The sequence below is a fragment of the Schistocerca nitens genome, chromosome 9 (assembly GCF_023898315.1).
Source record: "Schistocerca nitens isolate TAMUIC-IGC-003100 chromosome 9, iqSchNite1.1, whole genome shotgun sequence".
Classification (NCBI taxonomy): Eukaryota; Metazoa; Arthropoda; class Insecta; order Orthoptera; family Acrididae; genus Schistocerca; species Schistocerca nitens.
The window spans coordinates 64,839,401-64,862,914 of NC_064622.1; the positions used below are offsets into that span (position 1 = coordinate 64,839,401).

Consider the following 23,514-nt stretch of genomic DNA (forward strand, 5'->3'; position numbering starts at 1 on the left):
CATAAAAACACTAAGTTCCGTAACTCAATCAGTAGATGTTATAGGCTTATTTACGGATCGGGTTTGGTTTCCTACACCACACGCTTCGCTGCTCCTATCTTTTGCAGTGGGAGCAGCACTCGCGACACTTTGCTCATGCGCCGAATACTCTGTCCTGGCCTATAGAGGGGTGCCGGCTCCACCTTGGCATCAATTCCAAGAAACTCAGTAACAGTAGCGTCTAACCTGCAGATTGCGGCCAGTTGGACCGTCAAAATATCGTGTGAACTTGACTTGAATATATGGCTCGAACTCGAGAACGGTATCACAAAGTATTTCGCCGGGATATATTACAAAGCAGGGAAAGCAGAAAGGTGGAAGGAGTATATAGAGGGTCTATACAGGGGCGATGTTCTTGACGACAATATTATGGAAATGGAAGAGGAGGTAGCTGAAGATGAAATGGGAGATATGATACTGCGTGAAGAGTCTGACAGAGCGCTGAAAGACCTGAGTCGAAACAAGGCCCCGGGAGTAGACAACATTCCATTAGAACTACTGACAGCCTTGGGAGAGCCAGTCCTGACAAAACTCTACCATCTGGTGAGCAAGATGTATGAGACAGGCGAAATTCAATCACTTAAAGAAGAATATAATAATTCCAATCCCAAAGAAAGCAGGTGTTGACCGATGTGTAAATTACCGAACTATCAGTTTAATAAGTCACGGCTGCAAAATACTAACGCGAATTCATTACAGACGAATGGAAAAACTGGTAGAAGCCGACCTCGGGGAAGATCAGTTTGGATTCCGTAGAAATGTTGGAACACGTGAGGCAATACTGACCCTACGACTTATCTTAGAAGAAAGAATAAGGATAGGCAAACCTAGGTTTCTAGTATTTGTAGACTTAGAGAAAGCTTTTGACAATGTTGACTGGAATACTCTCTTTCAAATTCTGAAGGGGGCAGGGGTAAAATACAGGGAGGGAAAGGCTATTTACAATTTGTACAGAAACCAGATGGCAGTTATAAGGGTCGAGGGACATGAAAGGGAAGCAGTGGTTGGAAAGGAAGTGTGACAGGGTTGTAGCCTCTCCCCGATGTTATTCAATCTGTATATTGAGCAAGCAGTAAAGGAAACAAAAGAAAAGTTCGGAGTGGGCATTAAAATCCATGGAGAAGAAATAAAAACTTTGAGGTTCGCCGATGACATTGTAATTCTGTCAGAGACAGCAAAGGACTTGGAAGAGCAGTTGAACGGAATGGACAGTTTCTTGAAAGGAGGATATAAGATGAACATCAACAAAAGCAAAACGAGGATAATGGAATGTAGTCGAATTAAGTCGGGTGATGCTGAGGGAATTAGATTAGGAAATCAGACACTTAAAGTAGTAGAGGAGTTTTTCTATTTGGGGAGTAAAATATCTGATGATGGTCGAAGTAGAGAGAATATAAAATGTAGACTGGCAATGGCAAGGAAAGCGTTTCTGAAGAAGAGAAATTTGTTAACATCGAGTATTGATTTAAGCGTCAGGAAGTCGTATCTGAAAGTATTTGCATGGAGTGTAGCCATGTATGGAAGTGAAACATGGACGATAAATTGTTTAGGCAAGAAGAGAATAGAACCTTTCGAATTGTGGTGCTACAGAAGAATGCTGAAGATTACATGGGTAGATCATATAACTAATGAGGATGTACTGAATAGAACTGGGGAGAAGAGGAGTTTGTGGTACAACTTGACTAGAAGAAGGGATCGGTTGGTAGGACATGTTCTGAGACATCAAGGGATCACCAGTTTAGTACTGGAGGGCAGCGTGGAGGGTAAAAATCTTAGAGGGAGACCAAGAAATGAATACACTAAGCAGATTAAGAAGGATGTAGGCTGCAGTAGGTACTGGGAGATGAAGAAGCTTGCACAGGATAGAGTAACATGGAGAGCTGCATCAAACCAGTCTCAGGACTGAAGACAACAACAACAACAACAACAACATCTTACAAAGCCACACGAGTAACATGCTGTTCGAAACTAGTCTGTGTCATTTTATGAGACTAAAACAGCTGCAAAACAAAACCTAGGTTTCTCAGGACTGAAGACAACAACAAAACAACTCGTATTTATTGGCCTTTTTTTCGTATTTCCGACTGTAGTAACACCTCTGAAACTTGCCTATCCTACAGTCTTTGCAACAACGCGCCGGTACCTCTACTCCAATGTCAGCGGTATCAGAACGACTTTCGCTTGTAGCTTTCGACTCGGTTGTTTGATACATTTACCATTCTCCATCATCTCTAAAAGCTTGTATCATCGTCATCATCATCATCATCATCATCATCATCATCATCATCATCATCATCATCATCATCATCATCATCACGGAATCAAACTGAATTTCAGTTCATGTTCCTCAGATAAGCAATGCTCTGGCACCGTGCATTTTTTTTCTTCAAGGTAACGTTGTGTGGTGGCGATGTTCCACACATGTGTCCTGAACAGTACGAATAATTTAAGCAAAGCATGCTTTACCACAATGACGCGGAAGCTAATAAACGTCGGGCTTCCTTAGCTCCAGACCATCTTCAACAGAACCCAAATTAACTACCTTTGTTCACAGGACGAAACGCAGTAACCTGAAGTTAAAATTTCTTAAAATTCCACTTATTTTAGCTGATACGCTACCAGCATATCGGAGGAAATCAACTGATGTAGATTCATTTGGGTGCTCTTCGGGTCATTGTCTGAACTTCAAGACATGACGAATTTGCTTATTAGAGATTACGTTCTGCTTCAATACAGACTTTGCGTGTTCACGTTCCTGTAGCAAGGTTCCCCCATTACGTAATTGCTACACCAACAATAAATGCAGATGATAAACGGGTATTCATTGGACAAATATATTATACTAGAACTGACATGTGGTTACATTTTCACGCAATTTGGGTACAAACATCCTGAAAAATCAGTACCCGGTACAACCACCTCTGGCCATAATAACGGCCTCGATACGCCTAGGCATTGAGTCAAACAGAGCTTGGATGGCGTCTACAGGCACAGCTACCCATGCAGCTTTAACACGATACCACAGTTCATCAAGAGTAGTGACTGGCGTATTGTGACGAGCCACTTGCTCGGCCACCATTGACCAGACGTTTTCAATTGGTGAGAGATCTGGAGAATGTGCTGGCCAGGGCAGCAGTCGAACATTTTCTGTATCCAGAAAGGCCCGTACAGGACCTGCAACATGTGGTCGTGCATTATCCTGCTGAAATGTAGGGTTTCGCAGGGATTAATGAAGGGTAGAGCCACGGGTCGTAACACATCTGAAATGTTACGTCCACTGTTGAAAGTGCCGTCAATGCGAACAAGAAGTGACCGAGACGTGTAATCAATGGCACCCCATACCATCACGCCGGGTGATACGCCAGTATGACGATGACGAATACACGCTTCCAATGTGCGTTCACCGCGGTGTCGCCAAACACGAATGCGACCATCATGATGCTGTAAAAATGACCTGGATTCATCCGAAAAGAATGACGTTTTGCCATTCGTGCACCCAAGTTCGTCGTTGAGCACACCATCGCAGGCGCTCCTGTCTGTGATGCAGCGTCAAGGGTTACCGCAACCATGGTCTCCAAGCTGATAGTCCATACTGCTGCAAACGTCGTCGAACTGTTGGTGTAGATGGTTTGTAACCTCCCCCTCACTTACCGACCTTAATGACAGTGAAAAATTAAACCGCGTGTACCTAATGGAAATTTGGGAAAAGGAATCGTCACCGAAGTTAATCCGTCGGTAAAGAGGGAGGAAAGTCTTACACCTAAATGAAAGGAAAACTGCAAATGAAATTGGTGGAAATTAATTTTGAGAAAAGGGTAAAATTAATAAAGAAAGTAAATGTGCGGTCGTCACATTAACAATTAATTGGCGTTAATTAGATATTTGAGATTTGGGGAAAATTACGGTCGCCAGTCTTATGGACAACTACTATAATAACTGAAAAAGAAAGGTTATTGCACATATAATTAGCACTAAAAGCGTGGCAACTGGAGATTGATACGTGTTGTGTGAAAACTGAAAGTTTGTCAGAAGTAATAAATATCACTACACTCTGACTTAATTTAGCAAAAGAATTAATAAAACCGGAAAATTGAAAGTTAATTTAGTGACTGAAATTAATAGTGAACTTTGTTTCTGAAGCACTACGAAATTTAGTAAAATAAGGTTAGTCTTGGGCTACCTCAACAATCATTTCAAAAGCTACTTGAATCTACGCAATTTAGAAATAAGAGATTTAACTTTGAACTTGAATTAAATGATTCTGAACAATTAACAATAGTAACATTTAGTACGTACCAAGCTGAGCTGCAGTCACAGGTAAGCTAAAATATGGTAACAAAACTCGCACCCTTAATTTGTGCTTGTGTAATCTAAATATTGTAGCCAGCTATAAATACCGTAACTGAACTTTGAAATTAGTGAAATGGAATGATATTACTTTAATGCTGGCGTATGAATTTCAACGACACTTGGATTCATTCCAGAAAAGGAATGCAATTGGGACAATGAGCAACAAAGGTTCATGCTAAGTTGCTGTATTTTAGTGATGCGACAGTTTGAAAAGCTGAGGTCTGCCATGCAGTTCTAAAACTTTACGTGCTTACAGCCTTCCTTGTTGGTTGATTAAAGGTTTGAAGTCGTCGATCGGGGAGGTGGCGACAGTCACTCATTGTCGGCCGTCGCTGTTGCAGAAGCTGGATGTTGCCGCGCGTTCTTCTCGACACTGTCACCAGGCGAAACGGGCTGTTGATGTGCGCCAGCTAATGCTTCCCGACCGCGACACCGTGTCAGAAACGATCATAGCAAGTCGAGCGCAATTACATGCTGCCAAACCCCGAAGGCGCGTCAACTCGCGGGAGCGTCACACAACCCACCTGCTCAACCGCACTACTCCAGCCAGACTCTCCTCTGCCCGCGCTCCACGCGGCCGAGTTAACACTACCAAAGATCCTGAACACTTTGGTTCTCCACACGACCTATCGATGTAATCGTTCGACAGCATAGTTTTCCCTAGGCCAGACCCAGCGTAAAAATACAAATATTATTTACAAATCAAATATATATATATATATATACAAATAGCAAAACAATTACGATATACACTCCTGGAAATGGAAAAAAGAACACATTGACACCGGTGTGTCAGACCCACCATACTTGCTCCGGACACTGCGAGAGGGCTGTACAAGCAATGATCACACGCACGGCACAGCGGACACACCAGGAACCGCGGTGTTGGCCGTCGAATGGCGCTAGCTGCGCAGCATTTGTGCACCGCCGCCGTCAGTGTCAGCCAGTTTGCCGTGCCATACGGAGCTCCATCGCAGTCTTTAACACTGGTAGCATGCCGCGACAGCGTGGACGTGAACCGTTTGTGCAGTTGACGGACTTTGAGCGAGGGCGTATAGTGGGCATGCGGGAGGCCGGGTGGACGTACCGCCGAATTGCTCAACACGTGGGGCGTGAGGTCTCCACAGTACATCGATGTTGTCGCCAGTGGTCGGCGGAAGGTGCACGTGCCCGTCGACCTGGGACCGGACCGCAGCGACGCACGGATGCACGCCAAGACCGTAGGATCCTACGCAGTGCCGTAGGGGACCGCACCGCCACTTCCCAGCAAATTAGGGACACTGTTGCTCCTGGGGTATCGGCGAGGACCATTCGCAACCGTCTCCATGAAGCTGGGCTACGGTCCCGCACCCCGTTAGGCCGTCTTCCGCTCACGCCCCAACATCGTGCAGCCCGCCTCCAGTGGTGTTGCGACAGGCGTGAATGGAGGGACGAATGTAGACGTGTCGTATTCAGCGATGAGAGTCGCTTCTGCCTTTGTGCCAATGATGGTCGTATGCGTGTTTGGCGCCGTGCAGGTGAGCGCCACAATCAGGACTGCATACGACCGAGGCACACAGGGCCAACACCCGGCATCATGGTGTGGGGAGCGATCTCCTACACTGGCCGTACACCACTGGTGATCGTCGAGGGGACACTGAATAGTGCACGGTACATCCAAACCGTCATCGAACCCATCGTTCTACCATTCCTAGACCGGCAAGGGAACTTGCTGTTCCAACAGGACAATGCACGTCCGCATGTATCCCGTGCCACCCAACGTGCTCTAGAAGGTGTAAGTCAACTACCCTGGCCAGCAAGATCTCCGGATCTGTCCCCCATTGAGCATGTTTGGGACTGGATGAAGCGTCGTCTCACGCGGTCTGCACGTCCAGCACGAACGCTGGTCCAACTGAGGCGCCAGGTGGAAATGGCATGGCAAGCCGTTCCACAGGACTACATCCAGCATCTCTACGATCGTCTCCATGGGAGAATAGCAGCCTGCATTGCTGCGAAAGGTGGATATACACTGTACTAGTGCCGACATTGTGCATGCTCTGTTGCCTGTGTCTATGTGCCTGTGGTTCTGTCAGTGTGATCATGTGATGTATCTGACCCCAGGAATGTGTCAATAAAGTTTCCCCTTCCTGGGGCAATGAATTCACGGTGTTCTTATTTCAATTTCCAGGAGTGTATAAAGACACAGAAATGTCATATCTTCAGGTAACAAAATAAGGAAAAAAATTTATAGTACAATAGATGGAAATAGGAGGATATGCATTTCCGGTGTTACAGGTTGTTGTCTTGCAAACGTCCCCATCTGTTGACTCAGGGATCGAGACGTGGCTGCACGATCCGTTACAGCCATGAGGATAAGATGCCTGTCATCTCGACTGCTAGTGATACGAGACCGTTGGGATCCAGCACGGCGTTCCGTATTACCCTCCTGAACCACCGATTCCACATTCTTCTAACAGTCATTGGATCTCGACAAACGCGAGCAGCAATGTCGCGATAAGATAAACCGCAATCGCGATAGGCTACAATCCGACCTTTATCGAAGTCGGAAACGTGATGGTACGCATTTCTCCTCCTTACACGAGGCATCGCAACGACGTTTCACCAGGCAACGCCGGTCAACTGCTGTTTGTATATGAGAAATCGGTTGGAGACTTTCCTCATGTCAGCACGTTGTAGGTGTCGCCACCAGCGCCAACCTTGTGTGAATGCTCTGTAAAGCTAATCATTTGCATATCACGGCATCTTCTTCCTGTCGGTTAAATTTCGGGTCTGTAGCAGGTCAGGTCATCTTCGTGGTGTAGCAATTTTAATGGCCAGTAGTGTAGTAAAGGTGTGGGACACGACAGCCAACCACCTGATGTCATAACGTCTTCGCCAATAGGACTTGAGCTCTCAGAATTCCCACGTTACTTTGTAACACCATGGCTCTACTGCTCTACTGATTTATTTTGCCTTTGTTTCATTTAATGTTACATCATTGAGCTTCTGTAAATGTGTTTGCTTGAATCGATAACATAAAATTGTATACTCTTTCTTTGTACAAACTTTGATATCATGGTTTGGTTCAATGCAAAGTAATGTATCTGTCATTTAAATGCTTTGTCCCATTTGGAGGGAACAAAACTTACTGTATAAAATTGCAATTTTGTGTGAATAATTTTTTGTAGAGATGTCAATATGTGTAAATGTTTTGTTTTATTTAATGCATTTGGTTACTGTTATGTAAATTGCTGATCCTCACTTAGGGCTCTTAGCTATTCTATATGTAAGAGTTGTTGTGGTTCCCCTCGGGAACGGAACTGTGTAGCGCGCGCAAATTGTGGTTGGCCTAGGTGGAAAAGGTGGAACCGATAGTCAGTCGGGGACGAGCCAGCAGTCGGGGACGAGCTACGAGTCGGGGACGAGCCAGCAGTCGGAGATGAGCTACGAGTCCGTGCACTGTCATGTAAAAGACGCATATGGTGCTGGTTCCGAGAGAGGTTTTTCCTGCTACTTTCTAAGGCCTCGGATGGATGGATAAATAGCCGGAACTATTCTGGAATTTGTATCTATCTTCGCCACCAAGAAATGACAGAGTCCAGCAATTCTGCCTGCAATTCCACCTGCAATTCCACCTACCAACATGCAGTTGCCACCACATTGCGCAATCATTGCAACGTAACACTATAATGATGTACAGTGAAGGATCAGCTTAATGGATGTGTTAGTGTGCTCAAATATAAGGTAAATTTTATCTGAATTTATGTACCTACCTTCATTTTTCTCCTCATCATAACACCTCTCAGGGCCCTGTCCGTTTGAACTAAAGTGATTACCGAGTGTCCTTACTGAAAGTACATTAAAACCCAGTTTTCTAATTGATGCCCTTTGAACATAGTAAAGAGAAAGTTAAAGTTAATGTGGCAAGAGAGTGAGTTAAAGTTAATGATGCTTGATGAAATAATTTTCCTAGTAAAACTGCTTATTAATGTGTTGTTGACAAATTCAAATTAAAATTTCTCAAGACTGAGGCTTATAGAGTTTTGCTTAGTAAATGATCACATTACTACCTGTTGTTAATCTCAGAAAGTGAGTTAGTATCTTACATAAATGTTAATTTTATGTCTCATGGTAGTAAAAGTGGAAAATTGCATAGTAGGAAATTATATGTTCATGATTACTAAGTGTTTGTCTCTCTTGTGTGCATATTAACAGTATAAAGATCACTCAGTTTGTGTAAGCCTTGAAAGTGATAGTGTTTTTCTGTACGTGTTATAATTTTGCAAATAGTTTGTGCTGCTCCAACTGTTAGATTCAATCTTACCGTAAACATATGAGTGTTTCAGAGTTCATTGCACTCGCGTGTGGCCAAGTACAGGTTGTGTTCATCCATTAAAGCTACTAATAACTATTTTCTTAAACGAGAATGTTAATCATTCTCTTGCCTAGTTAGGCTGGCGACCGTTTTCTTTGTCAATTAAACAGTGCAGATAGGCAATATTTCGTTTGTCACTGTTTAATTATTTACGTAATTCTGACTTTCACTTCCGATAAGCCACCCCATTAGGAATAACACGTTCAACACAACAAAATTCCTCTCAGAGGGTAACACGGCTCTGCTGCTTTGTACCATAGTTGCTTTAACAAGATAGTATTATTTCACGACCTGCTTCCAACTTTAAGGTTATGGTGCAGTAGTAACAGCGGACGGGAGTGTTATAACTTCTTGGAGCCAAAAAGGAAAACACTTTATAGTGGATGGCGAGTGGTATTCCTTTTGCGTCCCGTGTCCACGTTTTTAAGATACCATTCTGCCAGTGGAGTTGTATTCCCTGTGAGGAGAGAGAGATGCCAGTCTCTAACACAGTGGAGGCAGTAAAACGAAATGTGATCTCATATTCTCTGTTTCGCAAGCTTTGGAGTCATCTTTTCACTAAAAAGAAAGGAAGTCCTATCTGCTCCTTGTGCCCTCGAGAGACGGCAGGACACACCCTGGTTAGAGATGGGTCGTTCGCGAACTAACGGGTCCAAAGCAACGGTTCATCAAGTGAACGGAAAGAACGAGAAAAGAATTCTAAGGAACGGTCTTCCATAGTTCATCGCGGCTTTCTACTTATAGTCCCCGGGAACTGGAAACGGTCGGTCTCGTCCCCGCCACGGTCCCGTCTGTCTCTGTCTCGATCTCCCTCGGCCAGACTCGTCCTTCGCGCGGCCACTCGCCGCAGTTCCACTGCCGACCGCTCCTAGTTAGTTCAGTATTCAGTTGGTGTGCGTTTCGTTCGCTGCGCACGCCCATTCTAGATCTGTTTCTAATCTTTTCTGAACTCCAGACTTCTGGTTCTTTTCGTATTCTATTCAGCGTCCACGACTAGTAATTAAAATGTATTTCATATTTACCTAAATTACATGAAAATTACGTGGTATTTAATACATACATCTTTTCAGGTAACAAACGGGCATATCAGATAACTTCACTATTTCGATAAATAGCAGAAGATATAATTACAAAAAGACAAGTTTTTTGTTGTTACACCTACAAAGGAAGTCGCCATGGCACACACGAATGGCCATTTTCCGTCTTCTTTTTATCTAAGGTAAAATAGCATATTCATTGTTTTGGAAGGCAGACCGACTTACAACGGAACGAAGCCCGCGCTCCATAATTAAGTGACGGGTGTCACAATTTGTAAAGAGAATATGATAACTTCTACATTATTGTTTCAATGGTACAGGGCGGCGCACGAAAAATAGGCCCCGAGTACTAGACTGCTCATTGTCGCCCACCAATCGTCATCTATTGTTTCGAAGCAGTTGTTTGCATTAGCTTATTTGTTATTTCTTTACTGCCGAATTATTACATGTTTATCTGTTCTGCTCGTAGCGGTCACAAACCGTTCGTAATTGGCGAGCAATCTGTACTCGGGGCCGATTTTTCGACCGCCACCTTATATTATTTCAATGCGGTCAGCCACATAACGCTACAGTTGGCTACACGAGAGGTTTGGCAGAATCACGAAAATTACTTGTACAAGTGTGTGAGACTTCTGTAATGAACAAAAACTCTGTACTCCAGGGGGAGGCAAGTGCCCCCTGTTGGTACCTTCCATCTTCAGTCACCTATGCTACTAATTTTCAATTTTTTTAAAAACCATATACCGTGCACAAATGAAAAGTGAACGAGTAAAAATGAACGGTTCCCAAAAAAGAGCGATCACCACTGAACTAGTTCCCATGGATGAACGAGTTTGACCGTCCCTGTGATAGGGTAGCGGCGACCTGCTGAAAATTCATAAATCTAAAGACGACAGACTAGCGTTCCAAGATTCGCTCTGTCCACTGAGAAGAATACGTGTCTCGTCTCTTACTGCTCAACTCTGACAATTGCCTGCTACACTTATATTAGTGAATTAAGCCAAGAACACCGTAATGGCAAGCTACAATCGCAATAAGAATTAAAAAGGAAGTTACTGATCAATAAGAAAAAGTAAATACACACCTCAACAAGAGGTAGGAATATCACAGAGTTTACTACTATGACTTCTTATAGTACGCCCATTGAGATTTGTACAACACCTTTTAATAAGATGAACATAATTTCTTCTGAAAACAAGAACGATTTTGGTTAGTTACAAAAAAATCATAACAAAACAAAGCAAGCTCTTTCCTAAGTGTACATCTTGAGAACAATAACAATGAAAATCGTTATCTCATGGTGATGATTATTGTCAGTCTTCATTAGTAAGTATGTCCTCCCCCGACACGGATGAGTTCTTACACTCAGCGAAGCATGCTTAGGGTAAATACCATGTTTATCTTGAGGTATGAGGTCCCACTCGTCAATGGGAACTTCACCGAGGTCCTGGAGAGGTCGTCAGGTGGATTCGGACGCTGTGCAGTAGCCACCTTCAGTAGGTCCCACGCATGCTCAACTGCATTCATGTCTGGGGACTGTGCCCCAAATGTATTCGGTTGATGTTGCATCTTTGAAGATACCGAGACACTCCTAGAGTCCGGTACGGTCTTGCAATGTCATCAATTAGGATGAAGTTGTCACCGACTTCACGTCTGTAGGGCCTTACAATCATTTGAAGAACCTCTTGGAAGTATCTGGGACCAGTCAAATTGTCACAGATGGAAATTAGAGATGTCTGCTGTGTCATATTATTGCCACTCATAACATTACGCTTCACCTGCAAACGAATGGATTCCTGAACGTATGGGAGTTCCTGCTGTCGTCTAAAGCTTCTCCAAACCGTAACTCTTCTAGTGCCCGGTCGCAAACCATCACTGGTCTCGTCAGCAAGCCTGACATTACTCTTCTCTGCAGTGGTCCAGTGTTGATATGCAAGAGCCCAGGTCCTTAGACTGCGTCGGTTTCGTTGGTTCAGTGCAAAACTTTTCATTGGTCTTTTGGAATGAGGACCACCCTCCTGATGCAGTCTTCTACGCTCTGTTTGATCTGACACATGAGGCCCTGGTGCCCGGGAGAAGTCATTTACAATACTTCTGGCAGCTGATGTTGGACGCCTGCGAACCGACAGTTGGAAAAAACGACCCTGCGTCGGTGTCGTCATACGAGGACGGCCACTGCCATGTTCGTCGTTCACATTTCTCGTCTCTCTGTGTACTTCGTCACACCTTAGACACACCACTTTGACTAACATGTAACCGGTCGGCAATATCTTGCGTGAATGACCTGCTGAAAGTAAAGCCACTATCCTGACTCTATGGAAGTGTTGTAAGCCTCTACGTAACATGTTACTGCGGCGCTGAACACAAGCTGCATGAAGCTGTTGTTCGTACTGGACTACTCGCGGTGTGCCGATGCGGCAGCGGCATGTTTACATGACTGGGAAACGGCCACTAAGCATGCCAATAGTAAAAACCGTCCAGTATATGGGCTCTAACTGGGTAACGCATGCAGTGTCTGAGTCAATGAAACCTCTAGTAACGTATACAACATTTTATGACAGTATTCCAACCTTTTTTGGAACAGCGTATGTGCACACTCACTGTTCGGTTATTACTAATGTGTTGCAAATTTGTCTATCTCATCCTTTCCGTGACCTAATAGACTATGAAAAGGTAATAAAAACGCATTAAACATGGAAACGCCATGTTAAACCCGTGACGCTTTATTATTTTTAGACATCGAGCTCTTTTTTAAGCTTGTAAGGGTCTCTTGTTTTATTGTTTCAGTGGGGTCGATCTTCATTCTTTGCTAAGCTCGATAACTAAGTAAGGAATGTGTTTTACTGGCATAGATCAGCCGATCAAAGAGACCATCGGATTCCCTCTGTCCAGTGGTAGAACTACAGTATATTTGTCTTCTTTAATAGGACGAATAGTTGCTCTTTTGCCAGAAGAGATGCTACCCTTTGATGACGGGGCCTGGTGCTATGTTAACACACCTTCTCCCTGATTTCCTCCGCTCGATGTTCTGAGAAACTGAACAGTCTTTGATCCGCAGAACAGGTAAATTTCTTAACGGGAATATTCTTCCCAGTGGGAGCAGAGTGGAATAATTTTTCTAATGTTATTATTGTGGTATCATCCAGCTCGTTACTCGTACGGCTAATTATAGAGTGTCGTAGTGATTCGTCGCTTAAATTCTGACGACTGTCTGGTGACGACGGATAGTGCCCATTTGGCAACACCCACCAGTTCTCAAGAATTTGGAGAAAGCAGCAACGGAAGTTCCAAATTCAAGAAGAATAAATCTTTAGAAATGACAGAGTTGTTCAAAGAGATTTCGAGATTGCAGCCGGTCGTCGTAAATTTCACTCAACGATATTTCAACTCTACACTTGCTAGTCATCTTCAGGTGAGCAATTTTGGTGTAGAAAGCATTCACACTGTAGACTACAAGACGGAATGCATACTTGTGATGATAAATGTGCCACTAAATACACGACAGGCCGTGCCTGGAACATCGAGTGCAGCGTCTCTTAGGATCTCTCTACTATTCGAAATCTAGTTAGTTTACACTGTAAAAAGGTATGACTCACCTTTCAGCTGTAAAAGTAACTTCTACATGTTAGACATATTTTTAGACAGCACTGTTTGATGTGAACTGCGCTAGACGTAAACTAGCCAGTTAAATGAAAACCACGAATGGATTATTTGAATCAGAAAATTATAAAAATTAAGACCAATAGTGAAAAACAACTAATATACTGACAAGTGTCGACGTACCCTCTGCCACGCACTTCGCGGTGATTTCCAGAGTATGAATGTGGATGTAAGAATATAGAGCAGCCTGTAGCCCATCACTAATATTGTGCAGTATTATTGTTCTCCCCATATTGCTCACTAATGTTGTGCAACAATATTATGAGTCGGGGGTTGGACGCAGAGGACACTGCTGCTGTGATAATTGCTCTACTTTGCTGCAAGCGGAAGAGAGGGTAAATGAGAACTGGTTCGAGGAGCACCGCGGATCTGTCACGAAAGCTTGTTGAGAGAATTGAAACTGGTCCAACACTTTATACTATAAAGGAAATCGTTAACCTCAATCCATGCGGCGGGCATTCCCATACATAGGCGGTTGCACCCTAAAACAAGGCAAGGAGCAAGGTCTAGTCCAATTGCGAGCCGCCATTGCGGGAATTTAGATGTAACTCAAAAATGGTTCAAATGGCCTTGAGCACTATGGGACTTAGCTGCTGTGGTCATCACTCCCCTAGAACTTAGAACTACTTAAACGTAACTAACCGAAGGACATCACACACACCCATGCCCGAGGCAGGATTCGAAACTGCGACCGTAGCAGTCGCGCGGCTCCAGACTGTAGCACCTAGAACCGCTCGTCCACTCGGCCCGGCTTAGATGTAACTGATGCTTAACTCGTTAATACTGAACAAGTAACACTGAACTGTTAAACAGTCTGTAGGGAAAGTAGCATTCGTAACATACTGACTGATTTATACGAGGGTTGCCCTGAAAGCAATGTGTTGAATCTTGCCTAGTCGGCAACTGTGGGGTGTCTAGGAAACCTGCTTTCTCGAATCGCTACACAAACAATTCAGACAAATCGTATTTAATGAGTTTTGTTACGAAAAGTACATGCCAATACTTAACTCTGAGAATTACATAGATGTGTCGCAAGCAAAGGGCGACAGACAAAAAATGCAAGTTTCTTCAGTACAGACAATGCTGCATGGTAAAAGCGAAATGTCTATTTGTGAACTTGCTGGTCTCCAACTAGGCTGCGACGGTCGGGCACGGCACTTATGTCCTCTTCGCATAGAGGCCGCTCCTATCGCGTTTTCGTCCTGGAGAGGGGTCGGTTAGCATTCAATTAGTTGAAGCGTGCCGGCGCTTGACTTTACATGGTGCACCGCATTTTTTTCTCAGCCGAAAACATTGCTATGAATGCGAAAATTTACGTATGTATTATTTCAAGTCTCCTGAGCGAGCGGGACAAGTTTCCGCCACTTCCGACAAATATCGTAGCTGCAGGACAGTTTCAACATGGCGCCTGTAGTGTTGTACGTTACAATCCACGGGCCGTCATTGAATTTCTCACTGCAGAAAAAGAAACTGTGGGGAATATTCACAAACGCTTGTGCAAAGTCTATGGAGCATCTGCTGTCGACAGAAGTACAATCAGTCGCTGGGCACGAAGGGTGAGGTCATCAGAAGGCGGTTCTGCGGAGCTCCACGATATGCAGTGGTCGGGGAGACCATCCACGGCTGTCACACCAGATGATGAGTGGGCCATTGAAGGATGCCATTCGTGGAACATTTTGAGGACGATGAGGAGGCGATTCACACAGTAAACCACTGGCTCCGCCACCACGACAAGGATTGGTACCGACAGGGCGTACACGCCCTTGTTTCACGCTGGAGGAAGGCCATAGAACGGGATGGAGATTACGTAGCAAAATAGGATGTGTAGATAAAACACCATTCTTTCGTGTGTGTAATTCTCATTATGTTCGATAAAGAATTGTTGAAGAAAAATTGCGGTGCATTACTTTCTGGGCAATTCACGTAATTAAAAGGTATGTGTTCGTGTTTAATTTCTGGTGAAAACTGGACTCAATAACACGAAACATTATTTTGCCCTGCAGATCACTCGGATTAATGCAACCTAGATTCGTATTTGAAGCAACATTATTATTCCTTTCAAAATTATTTAACGAAATCCTATTTACGGACCTCCATCTATTTTCCATTAACAATTCTCTCATGGCACATCGATGGATTCCGGACTACCTATAGCGAGAAAATAATTATCTCCAGTAATATTTCAGATTTCGCCGAGAATTCGCAGCTTCTTCAACGGGCAACCAACGAGATTCCCCAGCAAGCTGTAACTTCATTTTTTTCTTTTTTTTTGGGGGGGGGGGGGGGTCATCAGTCTTCTGACTAGTTTGATAAGGCTATTCCTCTCCTGTAGCATGTGGAACCTCTTCATCTCAGAGTAGCACTGCAACCTACGTCCTCAATTACTTGCTGCGTGTATTCCAATCTCTGTCTTACTCTACAGTTTTTGCTCCCTACAGCTCCCTCTAGTACCATGGAAGTCATTCCCTCATGTCTTAACAGATGTCCGATCATTATGTCCCTTCTCGTTATCAGTGTTTTCCACATATTCCTTTATTCTCCGATTCTGCGCAGAACTACCTCATTCCTTACCTTATCTGTCAACATTCGTCTGTAGCACCACATCTCAAATGCTTCGATTCTCTTCTGTTCCGGTTTTCCCACAGTCCAAGTTTCACTACCATAGGATGTTGTACTCCAGACGAACATTCTCAGAAATTTCTTCCTCAAATTAAGGCCTATGTTTGATACTAGTAGACTTCGCTAGGCCAGGAATGCTCTTCTTGCCCTTGCTAGTCTGATTTTGATGTCCTACTTCCGTCATTAGTTATTTTACTGCCTAGGCAGCTGAATTCCTTTACTTCATCTACTCCGTGACCAATCCTGATGCTAAGTTTCTCGTTGTTCTCATTTCTGCTCCTTTCATTACTTTCGTCTTTATTCGATTTAATCTCATTCCATATTATGTACTCATTAGGCTGTTCATTCCATTCAACAGATCACGTAATTCTTCTTCACTTTCACTCAGGATGGCAATGTAATCATCGAATCGTATAATTGATATCCATTAGTCCGCCCCCCGGTAGCTTAGTGGTCAGCGCGACGGAATGTCAATCCTAACGGCCCGGGTTCGATTCCCGGCTGGGTCGGAGATTTTCTCCGCTCAGGGACTGGGTATTGTGTTGTCCTAATCATCATCATTTCATCCCCATCGACGCGCAAGTCGCCGAAGTGGCATCAAATCGAAAGACTTGCACCAGGCGAACGGTCTACCCGACTGGAGGCCCTAGTCATACGACATTATATTGATATCCATTCACCTATAATTTTAATTTCACTCCTGAACCTTTTCTTTTATTTCCAATATTGCTTCTTCGATGTACAGATTGAACAATACGGGTGAAAGACTACATCCCTGTCTTACACCCTTTTTAATCCGAGTACTTAGTTCTTGGTCGTCCACTCATACTATTTCCTCTTGACTCTAGCACATATTGTGTATTACCCGTCTCTCCCTATAGCTTACCCCTATTTTTCTCAGAATTTCCAACATCTTGCACCATTTTACATTGTCGAACGCTTTTTCCAGGTCGACAAATCCTATGAACGTGTCTTCATTTTTCTTTAGTCCTGCTTCTATTTTCAGAATTGCCTCTCTGGTGCCTTTACCTTTCCTGAAGCCAAACTAACCATCGTCTAACACATCCTCTATTTCCTTTTCACTTCTTCTGTATATTATTCTTGTCAGCAACTTGGATGCATGAGCTGTTATGCTGACTGTGCGGTAATTCTCGCACTTGTCAATTCCTGCAGTTTTCGGAATTCTGTGGATGACATTTTTCAGAACTCAGATGGTATGTCACCAGACTCATACATTCTACACACCAACGTGCATAGTCTTTTTTTTTTTGCCACTTCCCCAATGATTTCAGAAATTCTGATGGAATGTTGTCGCCGGCCGGAGTGGCCGAGCGGTTCTAGGCGCTACAGTCTGGAACCGCGCGGCCGCTACGGACGCAGGTTCGAATCCTGCCTCGGGCATGGATGTGTGTGATGTCCTTAGGTCAGTTAGGTTTAAGTAGTTCTAAGTTCTAGGGGACTGATGACCACAGCTGTTAAGTCCCATAGTGCTCAGAGCCATTTGAACATTTTTTGGAATGTTGTCTATCCCTTCTGCCTTATTTGATCTTAAGTCCTCCTAAGCTCTCTTAAATTCCGATTCTAATACTGGATTCCCTTTCTGTTCTAAATAGACTCCTGTTTCTTTTTCTATCACATTAGGCGAGACTTCCCCCTCAGGGGCTGTAAATGTTTTCTTTTCACATACCCGCTCTCTCCTCTGCATTTAATAGTAGAGTTCCCGTTGCACTCTTAGTGTTTCCACACTTGCTTTTAACGTCATGGAAGGTTGTTTTGACTTTCCTGTATGTTGAGTCTGTCCTCCGAGAATCATTTCGTTCTCGATTTCTTACTGAAATTAAAGATATATTTTCGCCGCTTGGTAAACTCTCTCAAGACAGTTCCGACGCTAGGTACGAGTGTTAGTAGCTCTTTTCAAGTTTCTTCCGTTTTCAAATATCATTGAATGTTTTTGTATAAGTAACTTTACGTAAGATCAGGAGCTACGAAGAGTAACTTTAATTGCCAGTTAGTCTGTAGGAGATAGTTTAGACCGCCCCCTCCCCTTTTCTCCTGAATCTGAAGTATAGCGTTCTTAATTACTTACAAAAGTCTCAAACGATTCTAGAAATGATTCCCGGGATTTCGTTAAACCTCTTGCTTAGCGAAACACGGTTACACACCTGATAGCAGTAAACCAATACTACTGATTTAACGATTGCTGTGTAACTTATGTTTATGCGCTGGTTGGTTGTCTTGTTTTAAGTATCAGAGTACTCTATGTATGACAAATATTGAGTGGATAACCATCAATTCTCTGGGATATGGTAAGTTTTTTGTGTCACCCATAAAATTTAGTTCTTCTGACATGAGACGTTACGAAACTGACCACCTCAATTATATAAAAAAATGACAATTTTAGAGTCTTCCAGCTGCTTTAAGTGATGTTTATGTGCCGAATGAGCAGGAAATTGCTCACTGTTGCGACCTCGAACTTCACGTTTGGCGCTCTTACACCCAATTTTTGCGAACAGCAAACGCTAAGAAATGTTTGGGCACTTTATTGTTCCTTTGGATAATCAGTGAAGGAATAATCGATATTTGTACACATAACAGCACTCTCCGTCCAGGAATCCAGTTCTGTTCTGTTCTGTTCTGTGCGTACTTTGGTAATAAACGTGCTTTCAGTGCTGAGTGTGCCAGTTCTTAGACGACCGTTCTTTTGGATTTGGACTAAGTGTGGTCCCCTACTGAGAATATATTACTAAGTAAAAAAAAATACAAATACGTACCGTCACGTGTGGGATACTTTTCTCTGACGCACGAGCATGTTTCGAATAATGCTACGGTAGATGCCGTGGTCGCTTTCTTTCCTCCGGCCGCCTTGCGCGCCACGTCAAAGAGTTTCCCTGGGGCCCGCCGCGCCGCCGCATTTTCCCGCTTTTCCGACACGGCCAGTTCACCTGCAGGCGCCTCTGCAAGACCGAGCAGCGGCCGGGAAACTGGGCCATCCCTCCCAGCCTCCGGCCGTGGCGCCTGCAATAAATACATAATGTACCAACGGCTCGCTGGCTCGCTAGAGCCGCGGCCCCTGCTACGTAGGCAGCACGCGCCACACGGCGAGACGAGCCTTCCTTGCCACCGTCTGGCCAACTCGCTTCGTTCTTAACGTGCTGCTCCAGGCCCCAGCTACACTGAAGGCTATCTAGGGTGCTGCCTGGTGTAGGCGAGACCGGGAGACAATTACGCGGATTTATTTCCGGAACGTTTTAATTTTTTTGGCTACATTTATCGTGTTCAAAATTATTTATTCTTATGGCGTGGTTATTCCCATATAAACAGGTATGTTGTTGTTGTGGTCTTCAGTCCAGAGACTCGTTTGATGCAGCTCTCCATGCTACTCTATCCTGTGCAAGCTTCTTCATCTCCCAGTACCTACTGCAACCTACATCCTTCTGAATCTGCTTAGTGTATTGATCTCTTGGTCTCCCTCTACGATTTTTACCCTCCACGATGCCCTCCAATGCTAAATTTGTGATCCCTTGATGCCTCAAAACATGTCCTACCAACCGATCCCTTCTTCTAGTCAAGTTGTGCCACAAACTTCTCTTCTCCCCAATCCTATTCAGTACCTCCTCATTAGTTACGTGATCTACCCACCTTATCTTCAGCATTCTTCTGTAGCACCACATTTCGAAAGCTTCTATTCGCTTCTTGTCCAAACTGGTTATCGTCCATGTTTCACTTCCATACATGGCTACACTCCATACAAATACTTTCACAAACGACTTCCTGACACTTAAATCTATACTCGATGTTAACAAATTTCTCTTCTTCAGAAACGCTTTCCTTGCCATTGCCAGTCTACATTTTATATCCTCTCTACTTCGACCATCATCATTTTGCTCCCCAAATAGCAAAACCCATTTACTACTTTAAGCGTCTCATTTCCTAATCTTATTCCCGCAGCATTAGCAGATTTAATTCGACTACATTCCATTACCCTCGTTTTGCTTTTGTTGATGTTCATCTTATATCCTCCTTTCAAGACACTGTCCATTCCGTTCAGCTGCTCTTCCAGGTCCTTTGCTGTCTCTGACAGGATTACAATGTCATCGGCAAACCTCAAAGTTTTTATTTATTCTCCATGGATTTTAATTCCAACACCGAATTTTTCTTGTGTTTCCTTCACTGCTTGCTCAATATACAGATTGAATAGCATCGGGGAGAGGCTACAACTCTGTCTCACTCCCTTTCCAACCACTGCTTCCCTTTTATGTCCCTCGACTCTTACAAGTGCCATCTGGTTTCTGTACAAATTGTAAATAGCCTTTCGCTCCCTGTATTTTAGCCCTGCCACCTTCAGAATTTGAAAGAGAGTATTCCAGTCAACATTGTCAAAAGCTTTCTCTAAGTCTACAAATGCTAGAAACGTAGGTTTGCCTTTCCTTAATCTATTTTCTAAGATAAGTCGTAGGGTCAGTATTGCCTCACGTGTTCCAACATTTCTACGGAATCCAAACTGATCTTCCCCGAGGTCGGCTTCTACTAGTTTTTCCATTCGTCTGTAAAGAATTCGTGTTAGTATTCTGCAGCCGTGGCTTATTAAACTGATTGTTTGGTAATTTTCACATCTGTTAACACCTGCTTTCTTTGGGATTGGTATTATTATATTCTTCTTGAAGTCTGAGGGTATTTCGCCTGTCTCATACATCTTGCTCACCAGATGGTAGAGTTCTGTTAGGCCTGGCTCTCCCAAGGCTGTCAGTAGTTCTAATGGAATGTTGTCTACTCCTGGGGCCTTGTTTCGACTCAGGTCTTCCAGCGCTCTGTCAGACTCTTCACGCAGTATCATATCTCCTATTTCATCTTCATTTAAATTCTCTTCCATTTCTATAATATTGTCCTCAAGTACATCGCCCTTGTATAGACCCTCTATATACTCCTTCCACCTTTCTGCTTTCCCTTCTTTGCTTAGAACTGGGTTTCCATCTGAGCTCTTGATATTCATACAAGTGGTTCTCTTTTCTCCAAAGGTCTCTTTAATTATCCTGTTGGCATTATCTATCTTACCCTTCATGAGATAAGCCTCTACATCCTTACATTTGTCCTCTAGCCATCCCTGCTTAGCCATTTTGCACTTCCTGTCGATCTCATTTTTGAGACGTTTGTATCCTTTTTGCCTGCTTCATTTACTGCATTTTTAAATTTTCTCCTTTCATCAGTTAAACTCAATATTTCTTCTGTTACCCAAGTATTTCTCCTAGCCCTCGTCTTTTTACCTACTTGTTCCTCTGCTGCATTCACTATTTCATCCCTCAGAGCTACCCATTCTTATTCTACCGTATTTCTTTCCCCCATTCCTGTCAATTGTTCCCTTATGCTCTCCCTGAAACTCTGTACAACCTCTGGTTTAGTCAGTTTATCCAGGTCCCATTTCCTTAAATTCCCACCTTTTTGCAGTTCCTTCAGTTTTAATCTACAGTTCATAACCAATAGATTGTGATCAGAGTCCACATCTGCCCCTGGAAATGTCTTACAATTTAAAACCTGGTTCCTAAATCTCTGTCTTACCATTATGTAATCTATCTGAAACCTGTCAGTATCTCCAGGCTTCTTCCATGTATACAACCTTCTTTTATGATTCTTGAACAAAGTGGTTAAGGCCATATAAAGTAGTGTATACACTTCTAATTGAACATAATATTTAAGAGTAAAATAATTTTATATAGGCTCAACTCGAGTGTGTAAACGCGACCCTGGTGTGGGGCAGGTTTACGCACTTATTATCCACGTTTATCAGATAACACAATAACGTGTAAACAGAGCTCACCTTTGAGCGCTTCAAAATATGTTTCGCTAGTAGTAAACAGAATTACAGTCTTGCTTACATCAATTAATACGGTGAAATACAACAATTTTAACAGCAGTAAACAAATTTTTTGGCGAACTTCCACCTGTTAGCATAATATGGCCTACTCAAGAGTTTGAATGTCAATGAGAAGCCTGTTGATTCTCATTATCCGAGTTGCAATATATTTTATATATATATATATATATACACCACTCCGTCTTCAGGCCACGAGGGGCCTACCGGGACCATCCGACCGCCGTGTCATCCTCAGTGGAGGATGCGGATAGGAGGGGCTTGGGGTCAGCACACCGCTCTCCCGGTTGTTATGATGGTATTCTTGACCGAATCCGCTACTATTCGGCCTAAATTGGCATCACGAGGCTGAGTGCACCCCGAAAAATGGCAACAGCGCAAGGAGGCCCAGACGGTCACCCATCCAAGTGCCGGCCACGACCGACAGCGATTAACTTCGGTGATCTCACGGGAACCGGTGTAGCCACTGCGGCAAGGCCGTTGCCTTGAAATTTGTGCATAGGAAAACTAATGTTTCTTGTGGTGGAATCGTCATGAGACCACTTTTTAAATCTAAGGCATTGCACCCATCCTGGATTTCTTTTTGATTGGTTGTACTGTCACAGGCAGAAAATTTAAAAGCAATTTTCACGCTCTTCAACAAAAAAAATGGTTCAAATGGCTCTGAGCACTATGGGACTTAACATCTGAGGTCATCAGTCCCCTACACTTCGAACTACGTAAACCTAACTAACCTAAGGACATCACACACATCCATGCCCGAGGCAGGATTCGAACCTGCGACCGTAGCGGTCGCGCGGTTCCAGACTGTAGCGCCTAGAAACGCTCGGCCACTCCGGCCGCCGCTCTTCAACAGACTGCTACAAGTTGTAAGAGACAAGAAGAAGAACTGGATGGGATATTTGTTGAGACGAGAGTGCTTCTACACGCTGTGGCAGGCCTAGTTTGTGAGAGGAAGGACGAATACAAATTGATAGACGACACAAAAGGAAGCGAAAATCACGCGGACCTGAAGAAGATAGCAGAAGACAGAGGAGCATGGAGAGTTGCCACCTGAAAACCTCCCCTGGCGGACTGTACGAATACTATCTGAGGTTGGCCTGTCCACAGTTTTCTTCGTTCTTCCTTTTAGCACTTTCATGCCCTTATCGGTCTTACTGTCATAGAATTAATTCTTTCTGCTTGATTTTCATTAGGTTCAAAAAACTTTTCAGCTTCCTCTTTTCATCCACAGTCTCAAAAAAATGGCCTTTTTTCACTCTGCCGTCCACCGAGCCACCTCTATACCACTTTCAACAGAAAAGTTTAATGAGGAGATTAATTTACTTAAAACATAGCAGGCAATAATGAATATACGCCTAACATAGTGGACGATATCCTAAAAAAGAAAACTGCAAGAACTATCACGTTCAACACCTCATGCACTGAAATTAACCCAAAAAAACGTTTTTCCATTCGTTTCATAGGACCCATTTCCTATCAGATTCAGCGCATGCTTCGCAACAAATACAACTGCAATGTTGCCTTCTCTGCTAACAATAATCTGAAGAGAAACTTCGTTCATAATTTGAAATCCATTCGCTCCCCTA

At 43.7% G+C, this 23,514-nt stretch overlaps 1 pseudogene; it reads right to left on the bottom strand.

Moving 5' to 3' along the window:
- Positions 1-22,292: 22,292 nt before the first annotated feature.
- Positions 22,293-22,410, bottom strand: LOC126204584 (5S ribosomal RNA; annotated as a pseudogene).
- Positions 22,411-23,514: the final 1,104 nt, after the last annotated feature.